This window comes from Cryptomeria japonica, chromosome 5 (assembly GCF_030272615.1).
Source record: "Cryptomeria japonica chromosome 5, Sugi_1.0, whole genome shotgun sequence".
Classification (NCBI taxonomy): domain Eukaryota; kingdom Viridiplantae; phylum Streptophyta; class Pinopsida; order Cupressales; family Cupressaceae; genus Cryptomeria; species Cryptomeria japonica.
The window spans coordinates 430,091,472-430,110,567 of NC_081409.1; positions in this window are offsets into that span (position 1 = coordinate 430,091,472).

Here is a 19,096-nt window from a genome sequence, read left to right on the forward strand (position 1 = left end):
AACATGCAAACTCATAAGCATATAAACATCATAACACTCATAACACCAGATTTAACGTGGAAACCCAAATAGGGAAAAACCACTGTGGGATTTTGGACCCACTAAGAAATATACTCTTCTAGAGTATGCTCGGTTAAAAGCAAATAATGTTAAATATTACAAACACATTGCTAGATGTGACCCGGTTAAGGGATTTCCCTCAGATCTATTAGGATCTTCACCTTGTTAGAAGTGACCTTGTTAAAGGATTTCAAACACTCAATCGGGAATGTCAACTTGCTAGAGGGTTTTACAAATAAGACTATTAAGTTCACTCGGTTAAGATATTTTCTGTCACTTTACAAAATAATAGTAATAAAAATCTATCTGCAACTTTACATCTAAAATGCTAAAGCAGATTCTTATTTGCTTAATACAATCTAGTCATAGGACTTATCTTGTCCCTCAACTAGGCTTTCTGCTCTGTTATACAAATAGGTCTTCAAGCTTCTGTGCTTGGTAATCACTATGTAGCATCCCTGTGCTTACAGTTGCCCACATGCATTGTTTATCAACAGTTCCTAATTTATAAACAATTTGCTAACCACTTAATCTCCTTGATCACATATCTCATGATCAATCATAGCCATCCGATCTTCAAACTTGACTAGGTTCAATGTATCCTTCAATCTGAAAATGTTTTACCTCACCTTGGAACTTGCATACATTTCTTGGAAATTGTGCTAAGGTATTGTGGTTCAATCTGCATTGTAGATCTTTTTGCTGATTTTCCTTTGCCATAGATTCTTTAACAAACTTCATGCACGGCATACCAATCATTTAATCAGTTCCAGCTCATCAGCTTCCTTCATTAAATAATGCTTTTAATCATTTAATGCATTCTATTACAACTCGGTTGTAACTCGGTAAATACTAAACTTCACTCGATAGACATTCCACCTTCATTAACCGATAGCGATAACCTTAGGGTTTACCGACTAGGTTCCTTAGGGTTTATCGACTAGGTTCTTTGCTCGGTAACATAGTATAATATTAACCTTACAATCAACAACATATGTAGGATATCAAAACAATCTAAACATCATGATCTCATCATTGTCTAACTCGGTAATAGTTGCCCATTGAATAACTTATTTCTCCCCTTATTCATCATATTCTTTCTGTGTCTTTTACCGACATCTTTATACTCACCAAATTATACTTCTTAAGATATGGCAACATCATACTAAATTAGAAAATCAATTTATTGACATCAATGACAAAATAATAATATTAAGACAGTAGACATCCTTAATCAGTTATATCCATAATCATCAACAACCTTCTCAATATCCTAATTGAAATGCCAACAATCTCCCCCTTTGGCATTGATGGAAAAACCAATTGATTTGACCTAATTGATTCGGATTGCTGTGAGATTCTAAAATTCTCTCCCCCTGTCGTCAAAATTCTCCCCCATACAATAGTCTTCTCCCCCTTTGACAACAATGCCAAAAAGTAAACAACTAAAACATGTTTTCTTCTGTTGAGAAGTGAATTCCTTGCTGTTATGTGTCAACTTAGTCTCGGTCAGAGCATTATTTCTTCAATTCCTATTCCCTGTATTTGTTTCCTACACACCTTTAGAAAACATCCTAAAGTGTGTAAATAAGAATCAATCCACACATAATATTTTGTAGATTCATCGAATTGATGATTTCATCGAACTCTGTCAGTGAGTAGAAGATAGGGGTAGGACCCCTAACTTGATTTTGAGATACTCGAAAGTGGCCCTTGGCAGTGGCTTGGTGAAGCTATCTGCTATTTGTTCCTTTGTGCTAACATACTCCAACACCACTTTCTTCTCTTGAGCTTCTTCTCTAAGATAATGATATTTGATAGAGATGTGCTTTGTCTTAGAGTGCATAACAGGATTCTTTGAAATGTTAATGGCACTAGTATTGTCATAAAATATAGTTACTGGCTCGGTAACTTTCTCATTTATACCTTCCAATAGTTGTTTGATCCATGCTATATTGGTACAATTCAATGCTGCAGCAACATATTCAGCTTCTACTATTGACTGTGAAACACATCCTTGTTTCTTGCTAAGCCAACTCACTAGTCTTTCTCCTAAAAAGAAAGCTCCTCCACTTGTGCTTTTTCTATCATCAATGTTGCCTACCTAATCAGCATCAGTATAAACTTTTAAATCAAAGTCATTTCTCTTGTTATATACTAAGCCACAATCTTCAGTGCCTTTCAAGTATCTAAAAATTCTCTTGATTGTTGTCATGTGTGTTTCCTTGGGATCTACAGAAAATCTTGTAACTATACCTACTGCATGTGCTATGTCTGGCCTGCTATGAACAACATATTGTAGCTTTCCAATCATGGATTGGTAAAGTGTCTCATCAACATATGCAGATTCATCATTCTTTGATAATTTACAGTTGGTAGTCATAGGAGTACTTACTGGTTTTGAATCCTCCATTCCAAATTTCTTCAAGATTTCCTTTATATACTTGGATTGAGGAATGAAAATCTCATCTTTCATTTGTAGTATCTGTAAACCTATAAAATACTTTATCTCACCGATTAATGACATCTCAAATTATTTGCTCATTTCATTTTCAAAGTTCTTGCATAAAGAGTCATTTCCACAAAAGATAATATCATCAACAAATATGGCTGAGATCAATATTCCATTTTCATCATTCTTCATGTACATATTGTTGCTTTCACTTGTCCTTATAAAACCAATCTTGATTAAATAAGAGTGCAATCTTTCATACCATTCTCTAGGTGCTTGTTTTAGACCATATAAAGCTTTGTTCAATTTATATACCTGATCTTTATTCTTGTCTTCAACAAATCCTTCAGGTTGTTCAATAAAAACTTCTTCTTCTAATATACCATTTAGAAATGCAGATTTGACATCCATTTGATATACCTTGAAATTTTTGAAAGCATCATATGCAAACAATGTTCTTACTCCTTCAAGTCTTGCCATAGGTGTAAAAGTCTCACCATAATCAATTCCCTCTTCTTGAGCATATCCTTTGCAAACTAGTCTTGCTTTATTTCGAATGACCTCACCTTTTTCATTCAGCTTGTTTCTGAAAATCCACTTTGTACCAATTACATTTTTGTCCTTCGGTCTTGGGACCAGTGTCCATGTGTCATTCTTCTTGATTTGATCAATCTCTTCTATCATATCATTGATCCAATCTTCACTATTAAATGCCTCTTTCACTATTCTCGGTTCAAATTCAGATATCATACTTGTGTTTTGTTCCTTGTCATCACTGGATCATCTTTATCTCCATAATTTGACTTGATGCATGATTCCTTTTGACATACTTGGCTAATATAGACTCGGTAGGCTCTATATGATCTTCTTCATCACTCGGTAACTGGACATTATCTTCATTTTCTTCAGTAACTCTCTCGGTAGGACTTGTCGGTTGAACATAGACAAATTCTTCATAATCTTCTGATTCCATAAAGTTTCCTTCATCATTTCTTTCTGCAAATTCATCAATTTTCACATTTGCACTTTCTACTATTTTGTTAGATGATTTGATTAGACATTTAAATGCTTTACTTCTATAAGAATAACCAAGAAATGTTCCTTCTTCACTTTTCTGATCAAACTTTCCATTTCTATCATCTTTGTGTACATAGCATCTACTTCCAAAGATTTTGAAGTAATTTACATTAGGTTTCTTGTCATACCATATTTCATATGGTGCCTTCAAAGTTCCTTTCTTCAATTGTACTCGGTTTAGGGTGTAAATTGTTGTGCTTATTGCTTCTCTCCAAAATGTTTGTGGCACTTTCTTTTCAATCACCAAGGTTCTAGCACAATCCACAATAGATCTGTTTCTTCTCTCAGCTATCCCATTTTTCTGTGGAGTTCTCAGTGCAGAGACTTGTCTTTTTATACCATGATCATTGCAGAATAAGTTAAATTCATCAGAGGTAAACTCTCCTCCTCTATCTAATCTAAGACATTTCAGTTGTCTTCCTATTTCATTTTCAACTCTTGCCTTGTATCATTTAAACATTTGAAAAGCTTCTGATTTTTCTTTTAAAAACATAACTGACATCATCGTTGAATAATCATCCACAAATAATATGAAATATTTATCAGCATAATAACTTTGAACTTTCATAGGACCACAAAGATTAGTGTGCACAAGATCTAAAATTCCCTTAGAAGTGTAGGACTTACTTGTAAAGCTTGATCTTGTCATTTTACCCATCTGGCATCCTCGACACATAGCATTCTCAGGTTTTTCCAAACTTGATAGGCCTCTTACTCGGTGCTTCTTACTTATTTTGATCAAATTATCAAAATTTTCATGACAAAACCTTTTATGCCATAACCAGGCATCATCTATCTTTGCATACAAACACTTGTTCTGAGTTGAGTCAAGGTGAAATGTGTTACCTTTTGTTTGTGTCCCGGTAGCAGCTAACTTTCCATGCTTGTCATGAACTTTGACAATTCCTTTCTGAAATTCTATTTGGTAACCTATGTTGTTTAGCTATGTTACACTCAACAAATTGTATTTCAATCCTTCAACCCAATAAACATCATTACATTTAGCATTGTCAAGAAGTGTTATGGATCATTTATCTTTTACCAGACATGGTGCATCATTACCAAATCTTACATAACCTCCATCATAATCTTCTAACATAACAAACTTGTGTTTATCACCTGTCATGTGATGTGAGCATCCACTATCTATGATCCATGAATCATTAGTATTTATGTGAGATATTAGGGCTTTTTCTTCATACCTTTCTTCATCTGATCCATCTTTGATAGCCACATAAACTACTTCCTTTGTATCAGTTTCATTTGATTTATCATCATTGGATTCCTCATCAGCTATTAGGCATGACTTTCTATCTCTTCTTCTGAAGTCTCAGTGTCCTCTGTAATGATTATTTTTCTATCTGTCATCTCGGTAATCTCTCTTTTTAGTAGAATCTTTGTCAGGACAGTTACAAGCCATATGTCCTATCTTATCTCAATTGAAACATTTCAAAGGTAGTCTTCCTTTATACTTACCTTTGCCTCTCGGTAACCTTCTGGCTAATAGTGCTTCAAACTCTTCTTGCTTTCCGATTTCCTCATAAAGTTTGTGTACTTCTTCCATGTTCTTACAGAATCTTTCACTTGCTCCTCTATGATTCTCTTCAGAATACTTATACCGAAGACCCACTGTCATCAAAATTACTTAACTCAAATGCATGTAGCTTACCAATAGTAGCACCCAAAGAAACTGGCATATTGGGTATAGACCTCAATTCATTGATTGTAGAGACTCGAATTGCATAAGAAGGTAGAAGGTTCTCAATAACTTACTTGTGACATCCTTTTCTTCAATGGTTCCTCCTGCTCCTTTTATTTGATTGACAATCTCCTTTAGTCTTGTACTATACTGGGTTATATTCCCACCTTCATTCATCCTCATAGATTCAAGTTGTCCTCTTATACTATCCACTTTTTCTCTTTTAACATGTTCATCACTACCATACATAGATATGAGCTTGTCCCACATTTCCTTGGCATCATTGCAGCCTTCTAGATCATTAAACTCTGAGTCGGTCAATGCAAATGTTATTTCAATCATTTCTTAAATATGTTCTTGCTTTGCCTTTATCTCTTCCATTGTCAATGGATAGGTGCTAGGTGTAATGAAATTATTCTCCAGATAATATTTAGCATATTCTCCAACTCCTGATAGGTGCAGCTTCATCCTTTTCTGTCATGTAGAGAAAATTGACTTGTTCAACTTCAGTGCATCCCTCTTGTACATCTTTGGATCTTTACCTCAAGTACCTTTAAACTTTTTCTTTCAGAGTCCAAAGCTCTGATACCAATTGATTTGATACTTAATGTACGTACAGATGCCAAGCTAACAAGATGAGAGGGGGGGGTGAATTAGAAAATCAATTTCTTGACATCAATGACAAAATAATAATATTAAGACAGTAAACATCCTTAATCAATTATATCCATAATCATCAACAACCTTCTCAATATCCTAATTGAAATGCCAACAATCTCTTATTGTGTGTTATAATGCCAACAATTAATACCTTTTTAATGATTAAATGGAAAATTTATTAATTAATTAAATATGCTAGGATATTTAATAAATTAAAATAAGATAATTGATCAAAATGATTTGCTTGGAGTGATTCAATTAATTAAACAAATATTTAATTAATATTGAGTAATTGATTTGCCATGTAATATTTGATGATCAAAGAATTAATAAATTGTGTGCTCAAGATTGATTTAATTTCCTTTGGTTAGGACCTTGGTGATTTTGTCAAAATCAGGGGCCCATGGTTTAGATGACCATTTTTAGGGTATTACATTTTCCCCTCTTTGAATTAATGTGCGAGCAATGTGTTGGTTCAAAGAATAGTTGATGTGTCTAGGAGATACCAGTTCTGAACTTGATTAATCATGAACCAGATGAAGAGCAATGTGTTTAGCTAGATTTGAAACGATGAAGTTGAATAGAGTTGATTAAAGTGATACCGATCCTGATCTTGATTGAACAAGGAATGATAGAGAGCAAAGATACCAAACTTGAACTTTATTGATCAAGAAGTGGATCTTACTGATCTAGAACTTGATTGAATTAGACACAGTGAGCGAAGATAAAATCGATCTTAAACTTGATGGATCAAGACACGATGAGCAAAGATAAACTGTCCAGCATGATTTGATGCAATGAAACTGAACACCTTCTTAGATTGAGCGTGTGATCAAAGATACTCTTTAAACTTTTGATTGAGTTTAAATGAATGATAAACTTGATGAAAAGTGATGAAATTGATTAACATTAAGAGACTGATTCAGATGAAGGCAAATATCAGCTTTATTTGAAGCGATGAAACTTATATGCCCCTAGCGATTGATTCGATTCAGATGATCAAGAGATCTCAACTTGATATGAAGCGATGAAGCTGAGATGCCCCTTAGCAATAAGAATTTGTTTGATTTTCTTTAGTTGAAAAATATTTTGGCTCGATTTTTGATGAAGATTTGAAAATTTTCTCGACATTGAAGATATGAGGTCATTGATATCTCAATGATGAACCACTAGTACCAAAATGGTATTGAGAGGGGGGGGGTGAATCAGTACAAACACAAATACAATCCAAAACCATTTTGACAGCAAATACTCTAAATGACTGATAAACAGAGATACTGGTAAAACAGAGTGCAACCGGTAACATCTAGTATAGCTCAACCAATCAGGAACCGGTCACTCAATAAGCTTTTCTCTTAGCTCAATACCACATTATCATTATATTCTCATCCATAAACTAGTAAAATTAACCATCAAATCTTACAATAGTGAATTCAATATGTTTTATAGACTGGCATAAAACATAGAACCTTCATGTGCATAACAGATAAAACAGAGCATCACAAGATAAAAGCATTACACATGACACACATATTTTTCACGTGGAACCCCAACTGGGAAAAACCATAGTGGGGATGAATACCCACAAGTGCTTTTTGAACTCTTTAGAAGTCTGCTCAATTAGGAGCCTTGTCTGGTTAAGGACATTACAATAGGTTCTAGTAGGAACTGATCCTGTTAAGGATCACCCGGTTAAGGGATACCCGGTTAAGGGTTAAACCTGGTAGGGTCACCTTGTTAGAGGATTTTAAGAACTCAATAGCTGAAAAGATATCCTAAGCTTCTCTAGCTTCTTAGAACTCATTAGCCTCGAGTTACCCGGTTAAGAGATTTGAAACAAGCCAGTTAAGACCACCCAATTTAAGGGATTTTGAATCAAGCCAGTTAAGGCTACCCTGTTAGGGGATTTTACAACTGTTGAAATGGTTAGAGATCAATAGGTATTACAATGATCTATTAATAGCACTCAATGCTAATGCAGATCCATTTAGGCTCCTCTTTTCCTTCTACACATTCACTTTGCAGGTATCTCTTCTCTCCTTTGGTCTGGCAAGAATCACGTATCACTTTCCTTGGATACACACTCACAACTTTTGCCAACAACCTCAGACAGAAACCCAACATCAACATTATAGGAAACATACAGGTCGGTAGCAAAAACCCTAAACCCTAAACCTGTTATGTTGAGCAATTCAAACGGTTCAATCCTGGCCATTGAATCATACTGCATTAAATGCACTAGTCTTGAATCGATCTCAAGACATTCTCCATCATCCATTATCCACCATTTTCATGGCAGCTGATAACCTATCACACGTTATCACCATTTGACAAACTTCACACATTCCTGAGGTAGATAGGAATAGTCATCTTCATGCAAGATCCTTCATGCACACAGAGCTTACGTGGCAATATGATCTATCCTCCATCATACTGTTAACTCACCACACAAAGATCACCGATTGAAACACATAAACTTGAGGTACTCCAATCGGAAACCCCGAAGTGGAAGCTACCTACCAACTGGTAGTCATATAGTGCTTCCATGTGTCGGTTCCCATAACTATATGCTGGTTCACTTTGAACAAATATGCCGCTTCACTTTGGCATATAAACTGGTTCACAGATATGCCAGTTCCTCTCTCTTCACTTATCACATGTGTTGGTTCACACTATGTCTCATATTGACATCAATGACAACATACAATATCATTATGTCTTCATGCCAGTTCACATAAGGCTCATGCCGGTTCACATAATGCCAAAAATCTCCCCCTTTGGCATTGATGGCAATATACAAAAGATATCTTCTCTGCTTCACATCTTCTTTCCATTTGCTATAGATATCTTTTTGCTTCACTCTCACTCCTTCTCCCCCTTTGACAACAATGCCAAAGTGGAGGTACAATCATCACTATTTCATCATGTTGCTCCCCCTGAGGAGTAGCATCCATAAACACACCAATCAACAAAAGATTTGTCTTTTCAGTACCTGACTGATGTGGAACAATCACTTTTAGTTCACCTCCTGAAGGGGAAATACCCCTAATTTATCTCTCAAATGCACAAATGTTGTCTTTGGGAGAGGCTTGGTGAATATGTCTACTAACTGCTCCTTACTAGACACATGCTCCAATGCAATCTCTTTATTCTGAACCTTTTCCCTCAAGAAATGATACTTAAGCTCAGAATGCTTGGTTCTAGAATGTAAAACCAGATTCTTTGATATATTGATAGCACTTGTGTTATCATAGAATATACTTACTGGTTCAGATATAGGAATCTTGAAGCCTTCTAGTACATGCTTCATCTAGATTGTCTAAGTGCAGTTCATATAAGCTGTAACATACTTCACTTCTGTTGTAGACTGAGAGATGCAACTCTGCTTTTTACTCATCCATGAGACCAGTCTACCACTGAGAAAGAATGCACCACCAGTTGTTCTCTTCCGGTCATCCACATTACTGGCCCAATCAGCATCTATGAATACTTTCAGATTGAAACTATTGCTATATGGGTACCACAATCCATAGTCAATTGTTCCCTTTAGATACCTAAGAATCCACTTGACTGCACTCAAGTGAGATTCTCTTGGACTCTTCTGGAACCTTGTAGTGATGCCAACTGCATGTACAATATCTGGTCTGCTATGCACTACATAATGCAACTTACCAATCATTGACCGGTATTCCTTCTCATCAACTAGTGTGGAATCATCCTCCTTTGTCAATTTGCAACTAGTCACCATTGGTGTACCAACCAGTTTGCTATCTTCCATGCCAAAAGTCTTCAACACCTCTTTGACATATTTGGACTAAGTGATGAAGATTCCATCTTTCATCTGCTAGATCTGTAGTCCAATGAAGAACTTAATCTCCCCTATGAGTGACATCTCAAACTCTTTCTTCATTTCATCAGCAAACTCATGACTCATCTTGTCATCTCCTCCAAAGATAATGTCATCAACAAAAACTTCACAGATCAGGATCTAATCTTCTTTAGACTTCAAGTAGATATTGCTATCTTCACTTGTTCTCTCAAATCCAATCTTCACAAGATGGGAATGTAGGCACTCATACCATGCCTTGGGTGCTTGCTTTAGACCATATAATGCTTTATGTAGCCTACATACCATGTCACTATCTTCAGATAGGGTAAACCCATCTGGTTGCTCAATATACACCTCCTCTTCAAGTACACCATTTAGGAATGCAGATTTTACATCCATTTGATATACCTTGAATCTCTTAAAAGCTACATATGCAAGAAGCATACGAACTCCTTCCAATCTGTCTATAGGAGCAAAGGTTTCCCCATAGTCTTCACCTTCTTCTTGAGCATATCCTTTGCATATCAGTCTGACTTTATTCCTAATCACTGTGCCATCCTCATTCAACTTATTTTTGAACACCCATTTGGTGCCGATGACATTTTTATGCTCTGGTCTAGGTACCAAGGACCATGTACCATTTTTCTCTATCTATTCAAGTTCTTCTTCCATTGCCTTGATCCAATCTTCATCTTTATGAGCCTCTTTGAATGACTTAGGCTCAAATTCAGAGATCATACATGAGTTTTCTCTAATCTTTCTTCTAGTAAGGATTCCTACATCCTTATCACCTATGATCTGCTTGGGATCATGATTCAACTTGACATACCGAGGAATGGTCTTAACTAGTTCTTCTTGCTTTTCTTCTTCATCCTCATCTTCATCAGTATTAGCATTCACCAATTCAGGAACACTGTTACTGGTACTAGGTTGACTGACAACCTGTTCCTAGAAGGTTGCAACCGGTTCATTTACAACTTTCTCACTATCGGTTTTCTTAGTCTTCTCAGAGGATTCATCAACTCTTACATTGATGCTTTCCGTAATTCTTTGAGTCCTATTGTTGTAGCACTTGAAAGCTTTACTCTTGGTGGAATATCCTAGAAATATTCCTTCATCACATTTAGCTTCAAATTTTCCTTGATGTTCACTCCTCTTGATGTAACTTTTGCTACCAAATACCTTAAAGTAGTTTACCATAGGTGTCTTACCGGTCCAATACTCATAAGGAGTTTTGTCCTTACCCTTTTTGATGAGTACCCAGTTCATATTGTAAATTGCAGTGCTCACCACTTCTCTCCAAAAGGTGTGAGCAACCTTTCCTTGGATCAACATAGTTCTAGCTACTTCAACCATAGTTCGGTTATTCCTCTCTGCTAGGTCATTCTGTTGTGGAGTCCGAGGCACAGACAGCTATCTCTTGATGCCAAATTCTTTACAATACTTGTTGAATTCACTGGAAGTGAATTCCCCTCCTTGATCAATTCTGAGACATTTGATCCTTTTATCACTTTCCTTCTCTACTAATGCTCTAAAAGCTTTGAATTTCCTAAAAGCTTCAGACTTGTCTTTCAAGAATGTGACCCACATCATTCTTGAGCAGTCATCAGTGAGAATCATGAAGTACCTATCACCCTGCACACTTCTAGTTTTCATAGGACCACATAAATTAGTATGTACAAGATCAAGCAAGTTGATAGCAGTAAAAGATTTACCTTTAAAGGTTGAGGAAGACATTTTCCCCAATTGACATTCTCTACACAAGGTATTATCTAGTTTGCTCAGCATCGGCAACCCTCTAACTGCCTTGATCTTACTAGCCTTCATAATGTTATCAAAGTTCACATGGTAGAACCTCCTATGCCATATCCAGCTATTATCAAGCTTAGCCATAAGACATGTACTTATATTTGCATTTAGATGAAATAGGTTACCTTTAGTCTACATGCCGATGGCTACCAATTTACCATCTTTACCTTTGATTCTGCAAACTCCATTCTTGAATTGTGGAGTGAGACCACTATCATTTAGCTAGGCAACACTTAGAAGGTTGTGTCTGAGACCATCAACCCAGTACACATTGTCAGCACTACTCTTTCCATTCAAAGAGATGGACCCTCTGCCTTTGACCATGCATAGTGCATCATTGCCAAAGAAAACCACACCACCATCATACTCCTCTAAGGATAGAAACTTGCTCTGGTCACCAGTCATATGGTGAGAACAGCCACTGTCAATGATCCACTCATTGGAATCAGCAGACTGGGAGACAAGAGCCTTCTTGTCTACCACATCTTCCTTTACAGCAACAAACACAATGTCTTCATTCTCTTCATCTTCTGATTCCTCATCTATGACACCTTCATCAACTGCCACAAAACAATTTCTCCAGTTTCCTCCTTTGAATTTCTTGAAGCTTTTTGGTTTATCCTTGTTGTCACTATTAGGATAGTTCATAGCAATATGTCCTATCTGGTTACAGGAGAAACATTTCAAAGGAATCTTACCTTTGTATTTACCAGTCCCTTTTGGAAATCTCCTGGCTAGAAGAGCTTCAAATTCCATCAGAAACTCTTCATCCTTCATTTCTCTGTTCTGACTAAGTTCCCCACTAGTGCTAGCCTCTTTTCCTTTTCTGGATGGTATAGCAGAAGCTTTAAAAGCTGATTCTAACTTTTGAACACTACCATCAAAACTATTCAACTCATAGGCTGTCAACTTGGCTATGATGGAGTCCAAGGATGCCTTAGACTTGTCTATTGATCTCAGCTCCTGAATAGCAGCAACCCTTATTGCATAGACCAGCAACAGGGATCTCAGGACTTTACTTACCACAGTGGAATCTTCTATTTTGCCACCTGCACTCTTTATTTCTCCAACAACTATTTTGATTCTTATTTTATACTGCTGAATGGTCTCTCCTTCAATCATCCGCATGTCTTCAAACTTTCCTCTCAAGCTCTCTTCCTTAGCCTGTTTTACATGCTCATCACCACCATAGATTTTCAAGAGCATCCCATACCACTTTGGGATTTGTCTTGTCCTGAACATCAATAAGCTCAATGTCAAATAGACTACTGATGAGGGCTTCCATGACTTGCCCATTTTCTTGTATCTCTCTCTTTTGGTCATCGGTGAGAGTACCGGTAGGAACAACATATACATTTTCAACATAACTCCAGTGTTGAACACCCATGCTTTTGATGAATATCTTCATCCTGTCCTTCCATATACCAAATTTTTCCCTATTGAACTTTGGACCTTCCCTCTTCATCATTTGGCTAGGATCTTTTCCTCAAGCGGTTAAGCTTACAACACAGAGGACCTGAAGAGCTCTGATACCAATTGATAACTCAATGATGAACCACTAGTACCAAACCAATACTGAGAGGGGGGGAAGTAAATTAGTACAAACACAAATATAGTCCAAAACCAGTTTGACAGCAAATACTCTAAATGACTGATAAACAGAGATACCGGTAAAACAGAGTGCAACCGGTAATATCTAGTATAGCTCAATTAGTCATGAACTAGTCACTCAATAAGCTTTTCTCTTAGCTCAATACCACATTATCATTATATTCTCATCCATAAACTAGTAAAATTAACCATCAAATCTTCACAATAGTGAGTTCAATATGTTTTATAGACAGGCATAAAACATAGAACCTTCATGTGCATAACAGATAAAACAGAGCATCACAAGACAAAAGCATTACACACGACACACATATTTTTCATGTGGAAACCCAACTAGGAAAAACCACGATGGGGATGAATACCCACAAGCTGCTTTTAAAACTCTTTATAAATCTACTCAGTTAGGAGCCTTGTCTAGTTAAGGACATTACAATAGGTTCTGGTAGGAACCGATCCTGTTAAGGATCACCCGATTATGGGATACCCGGTTAAGGGTTAAACCTGGTAGGGTCACCTAATTAGAGGATTTTAAGAACTCAATAGCTGAAAGGATCTCCTAAGCTTCTCTAGCTTCTCAGAACTCATTAGCCTCAAGTTACTAGGTTAAGGGATTTGAAACAAGCTGGTTAAGACCACCCGATTTAAGGGATTTTGAATCAAGCCAGTTAAGGCTACCCTGTTAGGGGATTTTACAACTGTTGAAATGGTTAGAGATCAATAGGAATTGCAATGATCTTTTAACAACACTCAATGCTAATGCAGATCTGTTTAGGCTCCTCTTTTCCTTCTACACATTCACTTTGTAGGTATCTCTTCTCTCCTTTGGTTTGGCAAGAATCACGTATCACTTTCCTTGGATACACACTCACAACTTTTTCCAACAACCTCAGACAGAAACCCAACATAGACCTTATAGGAAACATACAGGTCAGTAGCAAAAACCCTAAACCCTAAACCTGTTAGGCTGAGCAATTCAAACAGTTCAATCCTGGCCATTGAATCATACTGCATTAAATGCACCAGTCTTGAATCGATCTCAAGACATTCTCCATCGTCTATTATCCACCATTTTCATGGTGGCTAATAAAACATCATGCATTATCACCATTTGACAGACTTCACACATTCTTGAGGTAGATAAGAATAGTCATCTTCATGCACATAGAGCTTACATGGCAACACGATCTGTCCTCCATCATACTGTTAACTCACCACACAAAGATTACCGATTGAAACACACAAACTTGAGGTACTCCAACCGGAAACCTCAAAGTGGAAGCTGCCTACCAACCGGTAGTCATACAGTGCTTCCATGTGTCGGTTCCCATAACTACATGCCGGTTCACTTTGAACAAATATGTCGCTGCACTTTGGCATATAAACTGGTTCACACATATATCGGTTCCTCTCTCTTCACTTATCACATGTGCCGGTTCACACTATGTCTCATATTGACATCAATGACAACATACAATATCATTATGTCTTCATGCCAGTTCACATAAGGCTCATGCTGGTTCACATAATGCCAATAGTCATAAGGTCATGAGTATGCCCCCTCAGGAGCGAAATCTCAAGATAGCAAGAGTACATGATGATAGGCAATTTTTGGCGATGATAATGATTTGAGCATAAAAATTGAGTTAGAGGAATTTTTGAAGATTTGGCATTGATTGATGAGAAATTGAGTGCAAAGTTGATTTGTAGAATAAATTGAGATTTAGCGTTGATTCATTAGAAAATGAGCTCAAATTGGAGAAATAATGAGCTTTAGATGAAAAGTGCTAAGTGTTCCAGATTGTGCAAAATTGACTAGAAGAATGATCTCAAATTTCGATTTCGATCCCAAAAATGGAATCAGGATGGGAAAATTAGCTAAGGGTACAATTTTCATGTCCATCGGAGCAAGTTGAAAAATTAGGTTTTGGCTATATAAGGAGTGGAAGTGTCATTTTTAATTCATTTTAACCCTCCAAGTTTGAAAATTCAAAAAGCCTTCTGTGAATAAAAATGGTCATTCTGATCCAGGAGCACCAATTTGAGCACCAGAGACGTCACAATCGACCTCGAAACTATGAGCCAGTAGTAAGAGCCTAATTTTTAGCACTTTCATTTCATCAATTTTGAATTTTTTTGTTGAATTTTTCCTTTTGATGGCATTTAGAAGTCGGTCATTTGCGATTTGTCATGCGAGATGACATTCTATCTCATATGACAAACTATTCTTTTGTGTTTTATCATTTAAAGCCATTAGTTTTGTCATTCGAGACACCCCCTTGTGTCATATGAAAGTTTGCTTGATAGACCATTTTTTCATGCAAATGCATGTTTCGTGTCATATTAGAGTCTTTTGTCATCCTATAGCTATTCCTGACTCATACAAGTTTCTGCCCACACTGTGAAATATCGTATGAAAAACAATGAGCTTTTTAAAGGGTGAAAACATGAAAATTTGATTTTGCAATTGATGTATTTGGATTTGCATGATGTTTAAGTTGTCTTATAGCATAATTTGGATGATTCTCTGATGCTCTATTATTTGATTCTTGTAGGTTCGATTACCACATTTTCTTTTTTGATGCGTCTATCCTCCTACTATGAGGCTAGTTCGTGAGTTATTCGATATAGAGGCGAGGATGGGGGCCTAGGTTATCATACGCCTTGGGCATGTAGGAGTTGACAAGGTTGCCATGGCTTAGGTGGGATTATCTGGAGGATATTGCATATGTGGGGGTATTGCCCCAATACAGGGATTGGTTCCAGCAGCATCTATTCCCTAGATTCACAGATCCGGTAGAATAAGCACCTCTAATAGAGGAGATTGAGGATGATGCCCCTGCATAGGCACAGGGACAGGGACAGAGGCAGGGACAAAGAGCTGAGGCTCTGAGGTGAGTAGGTGGTGATCCTAGTGCTAGCAGTAGCAGGGTACCAGCTAGTGGTAGGCAACAACAGAGAGGAGAATGTGGATCCCTAGGGGCTATTGGTGTCAGACTAAGTGAAGCTAGGGTACCAGAGGGTGGAGGAGAGGAGGAGAGAGTAGCTCCCAGACAGGTGAGACAAAGGAGAGATGAGAAGGGTAGACCCAGAGGTGAGATGGAGGTGGAGAGACTATGAGGGAGTAGGGGGTGGATGTAACGCAGTCGATGAGAGCACATTTGGCGGGTTTGCAGTAACAATTGATAGTGGCACAAACTCAGTTGGTAGAGCGAGACTGACGACTAGCAAAGATGAGAGCAGAGAGAGACACTTTGCGGAAGGAGGTACTCCATCAGATGAGTCGGGCAATCTACTATGTTACAACGTATAGCGTAGCGGTTCCAGTAGCACAGCAGGTTGTAACCTATTCTCAATATATGGCTCGAGCTGAGGGAGCTCGGGCACCTAGGCAGGATCCGGGTCAATAGGCTCCACCTCCTCCACCACCTAGCGATGAGGGAGAGGGAGAGAGCTAGATTTGTTTTGTGTAGCTCTTATATTTTTGTGTAGACACACCCATTTTTTGTAGCCCTTACGATTCTTACTTTGATGGGAGTTTGTATATGTCAATTGACATTATTTTGTACCCTGAGATATTGATGATTATATATATGAGATCTGGATTTGATTTCATTGTACTTGTGTTCATTGATTTATGAGATGATTTCTTCTATATGCTTTATTCTATGTGTATGCATATCTTTTCAATATGGATGTAATGCAAATGAATATGGATGTTGATTTTTTTGTTTCTTTTCATATGCAAATAAATGATGAAAATGAGTATCTAGGAATGCAATTATTTTTATTTTTCTATGCAATAAGATGAATGAAAACGAGTGATAATGAAATGTATGAATCTATATAAGATGTTTATGTATGTAGATAACATCTCAATACACAAGTAATCAATCAGAGAAATCATGAAAAAGAGACCACTTAGCTAAGAAATGATGATGCTTCCAACTCTCATTCAAAAGATAAAGAGATAATTGTTACCATATCAAAATCACTCTAAATTCACAAAATGCAAAATGAAATGCAAAATGAGATGCAAAATGAAATGTAACCTAAACCTAGTCACTGGAATTGAAATCCTTAAGTTTCATCACTGAGTGTTAACAAACATAGCAAGCAGATTAGAGTTCCTTTCTTTTCATGTGCAATATTAATTATCTTGTCTGCAATGACCCTTTTTTCATTCATATCCTTGGATAGATTTTGTAGGGACCCAGATTGCATGATAAAGAAATTCCCTCAAAACAAACAAATAAATGATGTGAACCTCCCTACAAGAAGATCATCGGAATCATTCCTACGAGCAGAAAACAAAGAAAATATTATGCCCCCAATCCTTGCTCCTCTTAGTCAAGATAGACTTCCTTGAGTTACTTAGAGGGATAATAATTGAAAACCAATATAAAAGATAGCACACAAAGAAAATTTCATGCATAACTCAAACTGTTTAGTGATTGTTTTCAGTAATGTTGTTTTCTTATGTACTCAATGATAAAACTCTTCAATAGTCAGGAGACAGGTGACTGACTTGGAGTGGATGACCAGGTTTCACTGACATAAAGCTGACTTGGTTGACACTACTTAGGACATGTAATATGCTCTGTTGATTAACCTAAGACTAGGACATTAATTAGTTTCAAGACATGAGGGTTCCAATGAACCAGGATGTCATAAAAGCAACTATAAGATATGCACAAGCGAAATCATAGATGCATGAAAGCAGGAATGCCAACATTGCGTTGATAGATGGAGTGCTTGAGTACAAGAGGTGCCTATTTGCCAGGTTTTCACCTGCTTGGCAGAGATTCATTTTATTTTTTTTACCAAGGTGCTTGTTTACTAGGTTTTAACCAGGGCATTTTCTCTCTTTTTCCTTTTTCCTTTTTTTTTTAACAGAACTTTTTATGATTTTTAGATTATTTTTCAGCTATACAAGTTGTTGGAGCAAAGAATACTAAGTGAAGAAATTTTTCAAATGGATGGTGTTGATCAGTTCATGGAGCTATTCTCTTTCTAATGTTGAGAGCTAATAGGCACCAGAGCCAAAGAATGCAGTAACGATGTAGGGACCCAGCCAGTTGGGTTCAAACTCCCCTTTGTTGTCTCGAAACTGTTGATTTTTAGGATTTTCTCTCAGAACTAGGTCACCAACCTAAAATTCTCATTGTTGAATCTTCTTGTTATATCCTCTAGACATTCTCTTTTGATACACTCTGAGATGATCAAATGCCACTTGTTGATGTTCATCCAACAACTCGAGTTCTTACAATCTAGATATTCTATAGTCTTCATCAGTAACAAGACCTTGCAAAGAAACTCTTAGAGATGGTATTTCCACTTCAATAGGTAATACTACTTCAGACCCATGCACCAAAGAAAAAGTTGTAGCCCTAGTAGGTGTTCTAATACTTGTTCTATAAGCCCATAATGCCTAAAGATGCCAATCCTTCCCAAATGCTATTTAATTTTGAATTTCTCACAAAGCTCATCTAGATCTTTATTCTTGAATTTTCCTCCATTATCAGTCATGATGGACGAAGGTATCCCATACCTACAAATGATATAGTTAAGGATAAACATAGCTACTTGTTTATCAGTTGCTTTGATGAGAAGAACCGATTCTACCCACTTAGTGAAATACTTAGTGGCAGTTATGATAAACTTGTGTCTGTTGGATGATGCATGATATATTTGACCAATGAGATCAAACGCCCATTACTAAAAAGGCCAATATGTAATGAAGGGTATGAGATCCCTTGTTGGAGCATGTATGAGATTCCCATGTAGCTGACACTTCTCACAAGTTTTAGAAAACTTTATAGCATCCTTCTCCATGTCTGGCTAGTAGTAGCCAACCCTTAGTAGTTTCTGAGATAAAGTAAGAGCATTCAAATGAGATCCA